Source organism: Monodelphis domestica, chromosome 1, assembly GCF_027887165.1.
Source record: "Monodelphis domestica isolate mMonDom1 chromosome 1, mMonDom1.pri, whole genome shotgun sequence".
NCBI lineage: Eukaryota > Metazoa > Chordata > Mammalia > Didelphimorphia > Didelphidae > Monodelphis > Monodelphis domestica.
This window is the reverse complement of record NC_077227.1, coordinates 283,024,013-283,043,279: the sequence shown is the minus strand read 5'-3', so window position 1 is coordinate 283,043,279 and position 19,267 is coordinate 283,024,013.

Below are 19,267 nucleotides of genomic sequence, written 5' to 3'. Positions count from 1 at the left end.
AGTCCTGAGGGCCATTGAAAAGATCCCAGATTGATTCTCATATAAGAAATATCCTATATATACTCACTGCTGCCACTGTAAGCAAAGAAAACCCAAGGGAAGCACATATATTCTCATTTTGTTTCTCTACTACCATCAGTCTCAACCCTTGTTCTTTCATTTTTTGTATGGAGAGTGTGATTCATTCCCCCTTCTTACTCCCTTGGTCTCCTTGGCTCCATTTATAAATTCTTTTTTTTTTTAAGCCCTTATCTTCCATCTTGGAATCAATACTGTGTATTGGTTCTAAGGCAGAAGAATGGTATAGGCAATGAGGGCTACGTGACTTGCCCAGGGTCTCACAGCTGGGAAGTGTCTGAGGCTGGATTTGAACCCAGGACCTCCTGTCTCTAGGCCTGGCTCTCAATCCACTGTGCAACCCAGCTGCTCCCTCCCATTTATAAATTCTACCTGAGCCATTGCTTCCTCTCCTTTGGATGCTATTCTCAAATACGTTTGTATCTCTGGGCAAGATGATCAGGAACTCAAACACCAATAGTTTCAGGATTTGCCTCTTAGTTCAAAGCTCAGACCTAAAACATCTATGGCAGAGCTCTCTGAGTTTGTTATGGTCTTCCCAGGGCTCAGCTGCTTCCTGGGGGTGGAACCATCCAAACGTTCTGCTGAAAACTCTCAGGACCAGTGTCATTCACTGGTAGTGAGGCTTCCTGTCTCCAAAAAGAATCTTCCATGGCCTTTATTGGCAAGAACATTTGAGGACCCTCCTGGGTTGTCAGCACAGGAGAGCATAAGGTTACAACCATAGCAGAGTTCTTTGGATTCTTGGATAATCTCACTCCCATTAAGACTTTGGCTCCAGATCCCCCACTTCTGCCTTTTTCTCCTACGTCTGGGAAGTTAGGCAACTTGGAGAGATGCTCCCCCCCCACCCCAGTGGAATGATGGAGGAGAAAAGAGTAAGGAATAAGTATCCTAACTTAGTAAAATAATGCCTATTCCAATCTTTTTTCCAACATCTGTGCCTATAAGTATAGACCCCTCAACCCCTGCCCCCCCAAATCAAACAAAAATAGGGGAGAAGAAATGGACAATGTTAAATTTAGTAGTGTGGTGGATACATGGAGGGGGCAGCAGTGAAAGGATAAAACCCACCTTGTTTTAGTAAAGTCACAGGAGGTCCAAAGCTGATATTGTGGGACATGGCAGGTTCCTAACTCTTACTAACAGAAAGGAGCTCAGGGGTTTGGAATAGCAGCTTCCTTTCTATAATGTCACAATGATGACCAATGTTGAAGGCCATGGCTGATATCATTTTGGTGCATCTTCTTTTCCTAGGTAATTTTCTCGATTCAGTCTGTAAAAATATGGTATTAGGTGATATAATATTACAAGGTAGTTAATTAGACTTGATGTTATAAATGTAACAAGGTTAAGACACATTTTTTACATGTTATAATGGGTTTGCTGTGTTTTAGTAGTGCTATTATAAAGTGGGATTGACCAAGGCAATCTTATATGGGGTATTCTTATACATAAATGAGAATGAGAAAGGCAAAAGGTATAAGATTAGAACAGGCTCTGAAATATAAGAGTTGCCACACTAACAATAAGAAAAGATTTATCAGGGGTAGATTTGAATCAATAAAAGGAAGCTAAATTGTTGGTTGATTGCAAAGGATAAAATCAGATCTCAGATGCTAGAAGAGAGGGTGGAAATAACCAAATCTCAGTCAATAAAGGGGCTTGTTTCTGGAAACTTTGGTTGGATGGTCTTTAGGCCATGGCAAAAGGAGGATGGGAATCAAGCAGTCTCTCAGACAGGACATCCTTGGACTTGGCACACCCACCTTTGCTAAGCTTTCCATCATTCTTCCTAATCAGTGTGTAGGATACCTAAGTTGCAAGCTTTCATACTAGAGTAGCTCACCAAGACAGCCAAAGACCTTGGATTTTGTCAGGAGAAGGTAGGCTCACAACAAAGTAGCATTTGATTGTTTCTCCTTTTTTGATGTCCCAGGTAAGCAAAGAGTATGAAAATGGCAGAGTCAGTATATAAAAAGATGAGATGGCTAGTGTTCAGAACAGATATAGCTTGCTGAGAACACAAGAGAGCTTTGTAGATCCCAGAGAAGACCATAAACTCCAGAATTTTTGGATATCACACATATGAGTGAATGAAAACGTTTTAAGCCATTGGAACTTAATCTTTTTGTTTTCATGGACATCTTTGGTATTCTGGTATTGAAACCTACAGATCTCCTCTTAGAATGTTTTTAAATGCAAAAAATAAAATATACAGGATTATAGAGGAAATAAATTACATTAAAATGCAGCTATCAAAATATTTTTAAAGATTTATAATAGAGTAATATAATAGAGTAATATAATAGTATAATAATTTCAAAGTAGTAATGGGCACAAATAATATTTGAAGATATCTGTGATAAACTAATTGTAATTTGAAAATATCTTTGATTTTTATTTGTGGCAAAATCACAGATAGTTCTAATACTATTGTGATTTGTTTTCTACATTCAAAAAAGAAGAAAATGCTAAAGTTCAGTTAGAAGTTAGTGAAAATAAAGATGTAATTTTTTTCTCATTCAAATTCATGGATTCCCTGAAATCTATCCACAGGGCTGTCTTCCCCCTACTTTTCTTAAGCCATTAATAAGTGCTTGATAAGCACTATTAAAAGGGCTGGGGGTACAAATACAAACATTTAGAAATTTCTTCCCTTGAGAAGTTCAGGTTCTAATAACAGGAGACTAAACTACTAGGGGAGCAAGTAGCTAGGAAAAGGAGTTTTGGTATTAGGAGTCACAGGGATAGTGAGTTGATCCATAGGGCAGTCATTTGATGTACCTTTTCCAAAAGCAACAATACTGTTGATATGATTTAAATCCAGATCTGATTTCAAATCCAAGAACTTTGAGAGGGAGGGGAGGTGGAACAATGGATAGAGGATGGGGCCCAGGGTTGAGAAGACTTGAGTTAAAATCTGACTTCATGCAATTGCTAAGTTATGACCCTGGGTAAATCATTTAACAACCTCAGTTTTTTTTTTCTTTCTGTAAATTGGAGAAAATAGCAGCTCCTATCTTTGCCTCTTTCAGGGTATGTGGCATTTATTGTTTGAGATGCTCAAGTCATTGCCTGTGTGGCCACATCTCAATGAAATATTTGTAAAGTGCTTAGTGTAGTACCTGGTACATTTGTTCTAGTTGTTTCAAACTCTTTGTGACCCCATTTGGTGGCTTCTTGGCAAAGATACTGGAGTGATTTGCTCATTTTACAGATGAGGAAACTGAGGTAAACAGGGTTAAGTGACTTACTTAAGATCACATAACCAGTAAGTTTCTGAGGCTACATTTGAACTTGAATCTTCTTATTCCAGGACTGGAACTTTATCCATTAGGCTACCTAGCTGCCTAGCACGTAGTTAGTACTTAATAAATGCATAATAATAATAGAGATTTAAAATAAATGCAGGGTTTTTTTTAATAGCTTTGAGACTAAAAAGAGAAATATTTTAAGGGTTTGGGTTGGTGAAATTTGGAGTTCTATTGAAAAAGGATTTGAATCCATGACATGTGAAGACTGGTTGAATGGAAGAGAAAAGCTTACCTTGGAAAAAAGACTCAGAGAAGACAGGATATCTGTTTTCCAGTATTTGAAGGATCATCACATGAAGGAAGGATTCAATTTGCCTTGTTTGATTCCATAAGACAGAACAAGGAGCAATGAATAATGACTGCAAAGAGGCAAATTTAGGCTTGAAATAAGGGAAAACTTGACAGTTGGATCTGAAAAGTGAAATGGACTGCCTTGAGAATTGATGGGCTCCTCTCCTTGGAAGACTTTAAGTGGAGGTGAGATGAATTTGGAGCATGAGTTGACCTCATAACTGTTGGGGTCCTTTCCATTACTCAAATTCTGTGATTTTATGATCAGTGCTCCAAGCAGTACTTCCAGTACTTCCTTATAACCAGGGGCTCTAGAGACTGAAATCTCTTTCTCTAAGGATTTCCTTGGTTACCATCATATTTAATTAAATTATTTAATGTTTCTATGATTTGTTTTTTGACTCATGAATTCTTTTCAGTTGTATCTAACTTTTTGCGACCCCATTTGGTGTTTTCTTGGCAAAGATACTGAAGTGGTTTGCCATTTCTTTCTCTAATTCATTTTAATGAAATGGAAACTGAGGCAAACAGGGTTAAAATGACTTTCCTAGGGTCACACAGCTAGTGTCTGAGACCAGATTTGAACTCCTAAAAACTTCCTGACTTCAAATCCAGCAACCTATCCATTGCCTGATTTAGCTGACCAAAGTAGTTTTGTTTTGTTTATTTTTTTACACTTCTGACCTGGTATCAATTCTAAGACAGAAGAGCATCAAGGGCTAGGGTTTTTATGAGGATCAAATGAGATAATATACATATAGCCCTTTGCACACCTAAAAATGCCATTACACAGCACTGAGAGGCATAAGGAAATAGCAGTTAGTTTCTATAGATACATAGGATTTGGGGAGCTATGCCTTTTTTAGCTTCAAACCCAGTCAATGTTTATGGTTGTATAGATATGGCAGGCCTTACAGGACAGGAAGGTGTGGCCACTGTAAGGATTAAATATGGTTTTTAATAGGCAGTATGATGTGAGCATCTCAAACAATAAATGCTCCATGCTCTGAAAGAAGTCTAAAAATGTTACTAATGTGAATTTTCTCTTCTTCTTTTTAAGCCCTTCCCTTCCATCTTAGAATCAATACTGAGTATTGGTTCAAGGCAGAAGAGTGGTAAGGGCTAGGTGATGGGGGTGGTGGTCAAGTGACTTGCCCAGGGTAACATAGCTAAGAAGCATCTGAAGCCAAATTTGAGCCCAAGACCTCCTGTCTCTAGGCCTGGCTCTCAATCCACTGGGTCAGCTAGGATTGGATCTCTCTCTCTCTCTCTCTCTCTCTCTCTCTCTCTCTCTCTCTCTCTCTCTCTCTCTCTCTCTCTCTCTCTCTCTCTCTTTCTTTCCCTTACCTTATGTTTTTAGAACTAAAATTGATTAAAGACCAAAAATAGAGTTTTCATCTGCATTCTGACTCTAATAGTAAGAAAAAGATTTTTCTTATGTCTGTAATAACCATAGTTGGGGTTATGGTGGGTGCCTAGGTGGGAAGTATAAGAAAAATAGCCAGAAGAGAGAATAAGGATCCAAATTCTATGAGATAGGGAGTATGTGGGTGGTGGTAAGGGAATGAACATAGGACCTCTTTCCCACTATGCCTATTCTGTAAGGCACAGATTTTTTTGTAATTAAAAAAATAAAATTTAAAAGTTTTTTTAAATTAATTAATTTACAATATTTTTACATAGTTACATAAACCATGTTCTTTCCCTCCCCTCCTCCCATCATAGCAGATGAGCAATTCCACTGGTTTTTACACGTGTCCTTGATCAAAACCTATTTTCATGTTGTTGGTGTTTGCATTAGGATGTTCATTTAGTCTACATCCCCAATCATATCCCCTTTGACCCATATAATCAAGCAGTTGTTTTTCTTCGGTATTTCTACTCCCACAGTTCTTTCTCTGGGTGTGGATAGCGTTCTTTCTTATATTTATGAAAAAGTATTGTCCTGGATACTAGCAGTGCTGATAGTAGAGAAGTCTATTATATTCGATTGAAGGCACAGATATTTTAAATAATGAAACACATTGATCAGTAATATCATGGTTAGCTATCTTTATTTATTTATCTAAAAAACCCTTTCTGTCTTATTAACAAATCTGAGACAGAAGGTCAAGGGCTAGGCAAATGAGGTTAAGTGGCTTGTGGGGGGGAGGGTTACTACAGTTAGGATGTGTCTGAAGTCACATTTGAATTCAGCTCTTCCTGACTCCAGGTCTAGTGCGCTATCCACTGTGCAATCTGGCTTCCCCTATTAACTAGCTTTAAAGACAAATTAAACAGAAAGGTAAATAAACTTTAAAGAAATTGAGATAGACATATGCTCTCTCAAGAGAAACTAAAGGAAAAGAAAAGAGGGGGATGAGTCTTCCCTATGGATGTTTTAGCAAAGCAGAATGCTCCCTCAATATGCCTAGTTCTGGATTCTGTCTGGTGACCAACCTCCTAGATACAACCCACTTCCATGGCAACCCTTCTCCCTTGCTCTTCCCGACAGTTTTGCATAGCTTTTCTGTTGGCTACAGCTCCATGTGGCTCCTGGTGTGAGTGCTGTCCCCCTGCTCCCTCTGTGCACTGAGCCTTAGTCTCCCCATGTCATCTGCCTGTGGTTTTTGTTTTGCGTACCTCTTAGAATAAGAATGGCTAATTTCAGTCCAGGGTCCAGAAAACTACATGGGGTTTGAGGAAAAGACTGGGAGAGATTTCTGTTCTATATTAAGTATTTATCCTCAGCTTCCTGTTACACCTTTATTCCTTTATTTGAGTGTGTCTGAGTGGTTAACCACCTGGTGGGGACTTCACCAAAAAAAAGCAGTAGAATTTCCCTGACGTCAACGAACTTTTCTGTAGTTGTTCAGTCATTTCTGATTTGTTGTAATCCCATTTGGAGTTTACTTGGAAAAGACACTAGAGTGGTTTGTCATTTCTTTCTCCAGTTTATTTTATAGTTGAGGAAACTGAGGCAAACAGGGTTAAGTGACTTGCCCAGGGTCACACATATAATGTGACCAGATTTAAACTCAAATCCTCCTGACTCCAGACCTGGAACGCTATCCACTATGCCACTCCTTTGCCCTTTCCTGCAGAGGTTATTGCTTTAGAATGCATACTCATATGAGTACCAAAGGATCTACACTAATCAGCAGGGTCTTTGCTGTTCAGAATACTAAATTTTGGTTCATTCTCCTTAATCCTGATTAACTTTCTAGGGACCTCTGTTTCTCTCCTCTAGTCCTTTCTTCTCCTTCCTCTGTGTGTGTGTGTGTGTGTGTATGTTTCCTATAGACATTTGTTTACATCCTACAACAAAGAAATGAAACAAAACAAAACAAAGAAACACACCACCTCAGAGCCCATCAGTGCTCAAACTTCTCCAAAACAAACAGGGGGTGAGACAGGTCAACAGTTCATGGGACAGCCCACCATACACAAAGATGCCAGGGAACATGTTTTCAGTAAATATGCTGCATTAGAGAGACAATGGATGAAATGCACTCTGATTGATCAGGAAAGAATTATGGACCATGTATATGAGAATGGTTGGTACAAAGAAGAAGACTTGTAAGATTCTGAATGATTATATTTCACATCTTTTCTCACTAAAGAAATGTCTAGTACAATGCAGTTTTGTTTTGATAGCATGGTTCTTTCTTCTTTTAAAGTCACAAATATATAAAACCATATTACTGAAAGACAGGGCCTTAGACAAAATAATTTTGGTGGGGAAAGTCTGCCTATATAACAATTTGATAATAAAATTCATGGGTCCATGTGAGGTATGCTATTGAGGTATTGATGAAGATTTAGACTAATGACCATACATATTTATATATATTACATGTTATATATATATATATATTTTTGTTTATCATTGTCAGTGCATGTAAACATTCTTCTTGGTGTCTAGGTAGGTAGGCAGAGCTTCAAATTACTTAGAGGGGGCCGTTGCAAAAGGATGATAGGTGGTACTTTTTAGGCTGCTGCTTGGTTTTAGGTCTGTCTAAGTGGGTGGGCCCCCAGGTGTAATATTAAAATTTCCTGGGTTGGAGTCTTCAGTTGGGCACATCTACTAGGTTAGTGATGGTGAACCTTTAAGAGACAAAGTGCTGGGACCCGAGGCCACTACACCCTCCAGAATGAGTGCCCCTCCCCCCATCAAGTGCCAGGTGGGCCCCTCCCCTTCCTTACTCCACACTGGGGAGGGAAAAAGTGCTCTCATTGTGCTGCTCGAAGGAATGTCCTTAGCAAGTATAGAGAGGGGGGAGGGGAGTAGCTCCAGTGCTCTGCTCCCCTCCAGCTCTGCCACCTGTGTGCTTCCCACCTCACTTCCTAAGTGCTCCCATTGTGCTGCTGGGCAGAGGGGAGGGGATGTGAAACAATGTCATCAGGAAGGGTGGAGAGGGGGAGGGGAGCAGTTCCACCTGAGTCCCTTTGCCTTTCTAGTAACAAACTCTGGGGGTGGGGGTGGCCACAGCCACTATCACTGTACTAGGCATTCAGAGTACAGGCACTGTCCCACTCAATGCCCCCACCACATTAGGAATCTCAGTAGGGTTTTCTCACAGGAAAAATTAAATCCATCTCCTTAGGTCCAAGCCAAAAGACTCAGGACAGTCAGGGTATCTAGGGTCCAAGATAGGCACCAAGTTCCAGGCTAAATCCAAGAACTGGAACGATTCCAAATTGAGTACTGGTGGTGATGTCCTTGTTTCAGGTTGGGAGGATTTCCCATTGAGTGCAGGTCAGTCACTGGGGCTCTGAAAAACTGTGTTGCTACTGCCTTTTGTCCTCCAAAGGCATCCCTCTTTTGAGTCAGAAAACCTTGCTTGGTTCTAAGGGTGGCATTGCTGAAAGAGATACTAAAACAGGGAAAAGCAACTAGAAGGAATAGGTAAGAGTGATAGACATTTTTTAATGGGCTTGATGTTGCAATGAATAGGCAAAATAATGAATGCATCTGATGGTCCAGATGAAGGATCTATTTCTCTCAGTGCTAATGTTAAAATGGTCCAAAGCTTAATCAATCATTTGATATTGATTAAGGTGGAGGAGAAGGGGAATCAGCATTTATATAGCAGTTCAAATCCAGCTTCAGACATTATGTGACTCTGGGCAAGTCACTTAGCCTCTGTTGGCCTCAGTTTTCTCAACTGTAAGATAGGGATAACAATAGCAATTCCCTCCCAAGATTGTGGTGGGAATTAAATGAGATCATTGTAAAGTGTTTAGCACAGCCCCAGCACATAATAAATAAATTCTATGTAAATGTTAGCTATTATTATCATCACTACATCATGATTATAATACTATAGTGATCATAATACTATAGTATTATATAGTATATAGACTAGCCAGGGACTATGCTAAGTACTTTTTATAACTACTATTTCTTTTGATTCTAACAATAATGCTGGAAAGTGGTGCTCTTCTTGTCCCCATCTTACAGTTGGGGAACCAAGGCAAATAGAGAATAAGCGATTTATCCAGAATCACACAGTAAGCATTGTTGGCTGAATTTGAACTTGGATTTTCTTGATTCCAGACCCCAAAACTAGATGCCTCCAATTTCCTCATGCTAATTCAGCATTTATTTTGCATGAGCTGCTGTGCAAGGTGCTGGGAATATGATGATAAAAAGTAAAATCATCCCTATACTCGAAAACCTTCCATTCTATTTTAAGAAAGTGGGGACAGAGGGTTGCCATGGCAAGAAAAGCAGTGTTATGAAACTTCATAAAACTTGAAGGTTTGGGCATGTACCAAGATCCACACACAGTTTTCTCTGCCTGGCTTGGGAGCCTGCTCAGTGACAAGGACATTACAGGCAGGGATCAATTCTGCCAAGGTGGACTTATGTAAGTGCAGATCTGACTCTATCGGTCCCTTAACCAATAAATTCCAGGGTCCTCTATTGCCTGCAGATCAGAAATTCTTAACCTGGGGTCAGTGGATAGTTTTGCTTCTATGTCAAGGGCATTGATGCAGGTTCCCTGGATAGATTTCAGAGAGTCGGTGAACTTGGATAGAAAAGAACACCAGTAAGAGGTGAGACTTGAATCTAGATCATCTTGATACTGAGGCTGGCCTTCTATCCACTCTTCCACAATACTCTTTTATTATACATTTTATAACTTTACTTCACATGTTACAACACTCAGGATAGCACTGGGCCCAGGGAGGATGAAGCATGCACTCTTATCTCTATCCCACTTAGCTGCTCCTACCTTGGACATGGACTAGGTTCAGTTGTAGAGGAGTCTAGCCTTTGAAGAAAGGATCACACTGTTTTTCTCAAAGTCTGTACCTCTTTACATGCCAACCTTGGAGCTGGCAAGCTTAAGTTGAATTCCTTCCTAGAGTCTCCCCCAAAATGGGATAACATAAAAGTTCTCAATGTGTAATGTAATAGGACAGCTATTTATTCTGCCACCCAAATGAAATGCTTAACACTAAAACTCTTAAGTGAACATTGAAAAAAACTTTAAAAAGGACGAATAATGTATAATTACTATTATGTTCTTCTATAGATTGATATTTCAAAGTCCAAAGCATCTTTAAAAAAAAAATAAAACCCTTAACTTCCATCTTGGAATCAATACTATTTATTGGTTCCAAGGCAGAAAGAAGAGCAATAATGGATAGGCAATGGGGGTTAGGTGACCTGCCTAGAGTACACAGCTAGGAAGTGTCTGAGGCCAAATTTGAACCCAGGACCTCCTGTCTCTGGGCCTGACTCTCAATCCACTGAGCCACGTAGCTGTTCCCAAAGCATAAAACATCTTGTTGGACGGATGAATAGTCACTTCAAACTCTCCTTGATTGTCACTATCTCCCTCAAGGTTTATATACTTTGGCAAGTAAGGCAGAGAATTGAGATTGTTCTCCTTTTGGGGGTCATCTTCTTCAAGAAGAGCTGAAGTATAGGGGCAGCTAGGCAACACAGTAAATAGAGCTGGAGGCCTGGAATTGGGAGGACCAGGGTTCCAATCTGGGGTTAGACTCTTTCTAGCTATATGTAACCCTGGGCAAGTCATTTAACCCTTATTGCCTAGTCCTTGCCCTTCGGAGTTAGAGTTGTCACTAAGACAAAAAGTAAGGTTTTAAGAAAGAAGAAGAGCTATAGTAAATGTAGGGACTACTTCCTATCATGTATCTGGCACTGCTTGAGACAGGTAGGAGCTCTCAACATCACAAGATTGCCTCAGACTAGAAATGAGCATCTCAGAACTGGTGCTAGGTCACCTATACTCAGGAGAGAAATACAGAACAGAAGAGGCAGCTAGAAATCTGAGGTCCAGGGTTAAAAGCTAATCTAGACCAGCACATGTGCTGGCTGCTATGCATATGAATCATCATTTCTGTATATCCTCCATCCCAGAAAGGCTCAAAGAGTTCTTGCATAATTGGCAAATGAGAAGAGTCAACCAAAGTTAACAAGCCTGTTTGATAATTGGAAAAATAAAAATTTATTTTTAAAAATTAGAAAATTAAGAAGTGCTACTATAAATATTTCTGGTCACATGGGGCCAGTTTACTGGAGACTGACTCTTTTTTTGTTTTTTTTTTTGTTTTTTTATTTTTGTTTTTTTAACATTATTTTATTTGGTCGTTTTCATACATTATTCACTGGAAACAAAGATCATTTTCTTTTCCTCCCCCCCCCCCCCTTTCCCTCTCCCATAGCCGACGCATGATTCCACTGGTTATCACATGTGTTCTTGACTCGAACCCATTTCCCTGTTGTTGGAATTTGCATTATAGTGTTCATTTAGAGTCTCTCCTCAGTCTTATCTCCTCCAACCCTGTAGTCAAGCAGTTGCTTTTCATCGGTGTTTTTACTCCCACAGTTTATCCTCTTCTTGTGGATAGTGTTTTTTCTCCTAGATCCCTGCAGATTGTTCAGGGAAATTGCATTGATACTAATGGAGAAGTCCATCACCTTCGATTGTACCACAATGTGTCAGTTGGAGACTGACTCTTTAGGGAGCACCAGTCTCAACTTTAAGACTCCTAGATATGTCTACATCACATTTTCTTTTCTGAGAAGTGGCAGGTTTTTTCTTTTTTGAAGTGGCAGTTTTAAACTGAGGTAAATCCAAGTTGAGTCATTTTTCTCAATTTCTTTCCACCAAAAACTTTTCTTAGAGTGTGAATTCACCTAAAATTAGTTTGTAGTGTATCCATAAAACATATACAGACCCACTGTAATACATATAATTGATATAATAAGATATTATGTATTTCAAGTATATAATGTCACCAATGGAGAGGATAGTAAGGATGCTTCTTTATGATAACTCATTTTAAAATTATTTTTCCCTTTTTTTTATTTTGGCCTATAAAATATTTATGCCAACAGAATATTGTTGGATTTAATATTAAATATTTAATATTATATAATAATATTAAATATTAAAATTAGATTTAATATTAAAATATCAGAATTAGAATATTAGGTCCTATTGTTGAATTTTTGTACCCCTTTTTCCTTTTGGCTAATTCTACTTTTTGGGAAACTGTTTTCTTGAATGGACTTTTATGCCTCTCTCCACTTGGTCAATTATGCTTTTTAAGCTATTATTTTCCTTTTTCATTACTTTCATGTCTCTTCCTCATCTCTTATTTCCTTTTTGAACTCTTCTGGAGTTTGAGACCAATTCCCATTTTTCTATGAAGTTTTGCATGTGGCTGCTTTGATCTCATTGCCCCTTTCTGAGTATGTGTCTTGCTCTTCTTTATCTCCATAATAATTTTCTATGGTTTCTATGGTTAGGGTTTTTATTTTATTTATTTTTGCTGTTTGTTAATTTTCCCAGTCTTTAAAAAAAAAAAAAAACCTTTACCTTCTGTCTTAGAATCAATACTATGTATTTGGTTCCAAGGCAGAAGAGTGGTAAGGGTTAGGCAGTGGGGGTTAAGTGACTTGCCCAGGGTCACCCAGCTAGTAAGTGTCTGAGGCCAGATTTGAACCTAGGACCTCCCATATCAAGACCTGGCTCTTCTTTGATTAAAAAAAACAAACAACCTTTTACTTTTATCTTCTGTTCTCAGGATAGAGAATTCACTCCCATAAACTTAAGTTTTCCCTTACTGCTATCCTCAGCTCTCTTTCTGTGTTTCTGCAAGTTTCAGTTCTTCTAAGGTGACATGATGACCTGTGGGCTGGAAGTCTGAAAGCCACTTTCCACTGCTGATTCAGCTTCCTCCAATGTAAGATACTGTAAAGATGGAGATTTTTGAATCCTAGACTTCAATCCCCATAAGTCCATGATATTTCTCAGAATTCCATATAATCTCACCTGAGTCCCCAGGTTGGCAAGATCACAATTGGTATTTAACTGGCAGTAATGCCTCCTACTCTATCTCCTCTCTTCCATTGCAATGATGTAGCAAGTAGAGTGGTAAGCTAAGTGTGGGGATTTTGAATGGGCCAATCAGCCATGGGCACATGGTTTTTATTTTGTATCTTCTTTATTCCTTGATTTTCTAATGATCCTTAATAAACCTTATAAAATATAATATTTTATTATTAGAGATATAATTAAATTTTAAATAGCAACCACTAGTTGATGAGAACTTCTCAATTTTTTTAAAAAAGATAGCAAAGATAATTTTTTTTAAGCCACATTTCTCCTGCCAAGGCTTTTTGGCCCCCCTTGCAAGCTTCTCTTGATTCAGCTCGCAAGCTGCTTCTGCCTGCTCCTGCCTCCAGCCATCCATTTGACCTTCTTGACTCAGATCGCCCCAGCCCCATCCCAGCAACTCTACTGTTCTCCTCTGAGCCAGATCGCCCCAGGCCCAGCCCCAGGACCCAGGCTGCTGGTAGCTGCCCCTGTGTCTTTGGAATCACAAACCAACTGGTAAAAACTGGGGTGTCCTTTCCTTAGCCTACAATTAGTCTCCACATGGCTGGGGATCTGAGAGGGGGAGGGACAAGAAGGAAGAGACTTTTCCAAACAGGAAGTTGATTACAAGTATGGCGTATTCTATGAGTGAGCAGTGCATTTCCTATTTCAATTCATCTCCCTGCAATTCTTTGCATTTGGGCCTGCCCTATTTGAGATTCCTAAAACCCACCCTCACTATGGGAGATCCCACAGTACTGACAAAAGGAATCTAAATGGATTAAAAAACCCTAACTTTAAAGAGACTGGAGGTTATATTTTTAAGGTTTTTCAGACTCCAATGTTTTATAAAAATTTCTGCATTTTATTGCATTTTGCTGATTGTTTTGTTTAAGATTTATTTTTGTTGGTTTTAAGTTTATATATTAATGTATTCAATACTATTCTGTTACACTGAATCATTTTAATGTACTGGGTTTTAACTACTGTTATATTCTGCTGCTTTTCCCCTATAACTCTACTGAACAAATATTATTGAATAAGCCTTTTTTCCATTTTGACTTTGTAAATTGTCACTTAGAGGATGGAAGGACTTCATCAAAACTGGTTACAATTGTATAACAACCTTTGGAAAATTTAATGAGCTAAATATCTCAAATTGATTTTAAGGGGTCTTTAGACATGATTTTTAGATTTTTTTTCAACAACTCTGATCATTTTGCCTGCCTCTAACAGGAGGTAAGGTCCATTTTAGTAGCTGAAGTGAAATACAATTATAATCCCCACCTCCCACATTTATAAAAATGTGAATAGATGGGACATCACAATCTCATACCAAAGGAGCTGGGAAGTTAATTCCAGGGCATGGTACCTCTGGATGGCTCCCCAAAAGGGAGCATCTCTCATTTATAACTCTTCAGCTCACTTTACTCTTTCACCAGAATGATATCTAGATTTCTTGATGATGTTCTAGACCCAAATAAGTTTTACTTTGTTTAAAAATGTATTTGCCAAGGTCAAAAGATTTGTTATATCTGTAAAACTTGTGACAACTACCCATTTTCTTTAAATGTCATACAGCAACTTGTGTGAAATATGACAGTAGATTTGTTTGCTATTGTAATTAACTGGGCTATTGTGAATTTTGGAGATATTGATACCTTTTGAATGTGCATTACATGTTGTACTACTGTTCTTTATAAAAAACTGTTACTTTGTGAAATTCATTTGCTTGCACTCACAGTGGATCATGGCCAGGTATGAAGAGGAAATGGATCTCATTTTTGGTGAGAAATCTTTGTATTCCATATTTTCTTAGCTGACACAGTGTGTCAGTGATTATGTTATATTTAAAAAATTTTAAAACTTTTCTTATTATATATTTTTTGCATGTGCAATATACTATTTCAGTTTTTTATATATTTTCTCTCCTTTTTATATTTGAAGCACATGTCACCAGTATTAAGATTTTCTTTAACTTTTTTGATTTTGCAGTAATATAAGTTTAAAATATATTTGCTATAATGTCAATGCATGCCCCAAAGCTTGAGACTGTAAAACATGATGCCATTAATTATTTAAAAAAATTATGGGACTTTGCTTAATGATTCTGTATGATTCCAGGACAAGAGAATACAAAAAGAGCCATTGCACAGTGCCAAAGAAGCACAAAGCTAAACTGCATAGTGCCAATTGAGCACAAGGTCAAAGAGACCAACCAATCCCGATGGGATTGATGAAAATTTTGAGCCAAGACAAGAGGACTTGAACATGTTTGGGGTTTCAGGTTGCGACTGTTTAAGATGTGTTAAAGGCAGGTCTTCCTTGTTCCACATTCTACCAAGTATCTCAAATTTGGCTCCTACCTGGCTCCTAAAAATCACTAGATTTTTAGTCTTTCACGATGTGGAAACTTTCTGTAGTCCTGGCTACTAATTGGGTAAATGCTTAATTGTTTATATCATTTTAATTGGGCCCTGATTCAAGGAACTGTTATGGATTTATTTTTCCTTTACTTAGAATTTTTACACATAAGACTTTGACAGTCTATATTTCATCCAGAAATCATCTTTTTTTATTTTTTTTTGATGTTTTTTATTTCTCATCCCAATTAATTCATATACCTCTTAACTCAGCCATGCATCCCTAAGTGATCCCTGTGTTTTTTTCAATCATCCTCTTCAGGGGGGAGGGATGTATAATTATTATTATTTTAAATTGCAAAGTTTAAATTCCTTTTGAGAGTAATTTTAGGATAAGAAACATGCTACCTCTCAGAATCCAGAAAGTGAACTGTTTGGAGAAGACACCATGAAGATGCCTCCACAGACCACAAGCTGCTCCAGAAGATCCAGAGTGAACTTTGGGATGTGGTGATTTGAACTGTGTGGGGTTTGAATGCATTTGTTTTGTATGTATACTCTTATGCCGAAGGGGACTGCCCCCTAACTGGCTTTTTGTCAATGCGCCTAGCAATCATGGGTTTTGTTCTTTTTTCCTCTCATCCTTAAATTATTGTTATTTTGTAGCTGATATGTTTACAAGACCCATCAGAGAGACTAGTCTTCCTTGGGTCTGGGGGTGGGGTGGGGGGGTTGGGGGGTGGGGGTGGGGGTGGGGTGGGGTGGGGTGGATGTAAAAAATGGAGGTTTTGAACCCTAGACTTCAATCCCCATAAGTCCTTGGTATTTCCCAGAATTCCCTATAATCTCACCTGAGTCCCCAGGTTGGCGAGATCACAATTGGTATTTAACTGGCAGTAACTCCCACACTCTCTCCTCTCTTCCATTGCAATGATGTAGCAAGTGTAAGTGGTAAGCTAAGCATGGGGATTTTGAATGGGCTAATTGAGCACAAGGTCAAAGAGACCAACCAATCCCGATGGGATTGATGAAAATTTTGAGCCAAGACAAGAGGACTTGAACATGTTTGGGGTTTCAGGTTGCGACTGTTTAAGATGTGTTAAAGGCAGGTCTTCCTTGTTCCACATTCTACCAAGTATCTCAAATTTGGCTCCTACCTGGCTCCTAAAGGTTTTTATTTTGTGTCTTCTTTATTCCTTGATTTTCTAATGATACTTAATAAACCTCATAAAATATAATATTTTATTATTAGAGATATAATTAAATTTTTACAATACCTTGTTCTGGGGCTCAGGGATTTACCTCAAGCCTGGGCAGGGGATCTGGACCTCATTCTGGGTTGACACAGGCCTTGCCCTGGGGCTTGGGACCTTGGTGTTGGTTTGCACAGGGCTCTGGGCTTCTCCTTAGGCTAGCACCAGCTATGCACAGATTGCCTTGTGCTGGGGTTGCCTTGGGATTTGGGTCTTCACTGTCAGCTTGGGCAGAAGCTCAGAGCATCACTCTGGACTTATATCAGCCCAGTGCACTGTGGACTGTCCTGCAATGGTGTTTGGGGCCTCATCACAGGTTTGGTCAGGGGTTTGGAACTTCAAGAGATGGGAGTGGGGTGCTTTGCCATTGGCTTATGCAGAGTCTTGGGGTATCAAATTTGGCTTGTACTCAGGTTTGGAGCCTGGGGCAGTGTGTGTGGCGTGGACAGCTTGTACTCCCTTGATGTATGGTTTTACTTCTAGCTATGTTCCCCTCTCATCCCAGTGAAATAGACCCTCTCTGGCTACTTTGCTAGTTGTTTTCTACAGGAAAGTTTTTTCACTCCATTCCATTGTGGTTCTGTCACTCCAGTATTCATTATTAGGTGTTGTTTTAAGGTTTATTTGAGAGTATTCTTAGTGCTTTCAGCTCTAAGAATAAGATAATAAATTCCAGTTTTCTGTGCTGCTCCTCTGCCTCTCTTAGGTTCTATCGAAAAGCCTTGTCCAAAGACAAGGCTAGCTAAGTTCCAAGTAGCTCATCATAACAAAGAGTTGACTACTTTTCATCATAGTTCTTAATCAAATATTCAGCTAAGGCATGAAGAGATTGCAACTGGCACTGTCGCCCCTAGTAGTTAGAGTGGATCCCAGTAAAATCAAAGCCATAGCCTAGCTAGAATCAGTCACGTAGTCCCGTGATGTCACCCCTCTCTACTGTACTTTGTAGAAACAGCATGTCCTTCCAAGAAGCTACCTATTCAGGGATTCTATGAGAGTCTGGGTTAGATGTTTACATACTGACAGATTGGTTTTTCAGCCTATAGAAAACTCTGTCTAAGCTTCAGTAAGGTAAACTAAGTCATTTTACTACGATTGTAACTCATCAGTAACCAGTGTCCATGTAAAAAGATTACCTAATCCTTTAGCTTATGTAACATTGCCCTATAAAATACTAGCTGTGATGAAATGCACCATCTGTGCCTCATGCTACCCTCCTGATCCCAAATCCATTCATCTCTCTCATCCCATCTTGGACACACAGTAATGCTATAAGGATGGCCCTTACAGAGTGGACTTAACGTGGATTTTGATGGCACATCCAGGGAATTCAGTGAGAGGGACCCTCCCCCTTCTGTTTGACAGAAGGTCTATTTTTGGGGCAGTGGGGGGGCATCATTGATAGCTAGGAGTAAAACATGGCACAGAATAGCTCAAACGAGTGAAAAATGTTTATACAGGTGTTAAGTTCTATAAAAAATATCTCCTCTCTACTTAATATGACCTTTAGTCCGGGCCCCTATCAGAGGGCTGAGATTCAGAGAGAAGATTTAAAACCATCCACAGATAAGGCAGATTTTTCTCTCTCAGAAATGGCCAATTCAAAATGACCAAACTTTTTACTTAACCCCATCCCACCCAGAAGTGCCTGGCTACTCCACATTTTTTTCTTCCAGCTAGAAAAATCAGTTCTGCCCATATTTTTTTGGAAAGATTCCATTGAGGTACAACCACAGAACAATTTTAAAAAGTCTTAATGACTTTAAAACATTAGTAGGAGATATAGTTGAGAACACCCCTTAATCTTACCACAGGTCAGCCGAAACCTTCCCCTTTCCACTGCTGCTGCCGCCTCAAAAACCTCTTAATTTCTCAGAAGAAAAGTGTGTATGTTGCTTAGGAAATAAACTCAGAGAACTTTCAAGCTCTGAATACCATCAGAGTATGAAAAGAATCAATTTGTCAATGTCAGCCTTAAACTCCTTGTCAAAATTAAACCTTTTTCTGACCAACCAGCTCCTGAAATGTAAAAAGCCCCAGAAAAAGTGCAAATAGTTTCTAGGCAGCAAATACCCTTCAGGATAGTGCTTCTAATGTTATTAACACAATACACCTCCAGCACTGTCCATTCCCCAGAAATCCATTACTTGTGTTTTATGTTTGTCTTATAAATTTGTTGTCTGTATGCCATCTGCACGTGATCAGTCTATGTTCTATGTTCTGTGTTCTGTGTTGTGAGAGTGTATGAAATACCTGGGATATGTATGTGTTGTCTGTCTGTGCACATTGGGGAGGGTTACATTTTGGGAAAAACAGACTTCAGATAAAAGTGATGACCCTCTCTCTACCTTCTTCATATGATTTGGAGAAAATGGAGGAGACAGACAGAGATCATTTGGGAAATTAAAAAAACAACATTTTTGTGAATTTTATGGAGTTTTGAATCTCCTAAACTTTGAGATAATTTAATAAAGGACAAAAATATAAAATCGTCAGACATCTCTCCCGTCTTTGATGGCCATGAGGAGGGAAGGGTAGAAATAATAAAGACAAGAAAGGGATCATTTTATCACACAATGACAGAATATTAACAGAGAACAAAGGCAAAAATATATGTTCAGCAT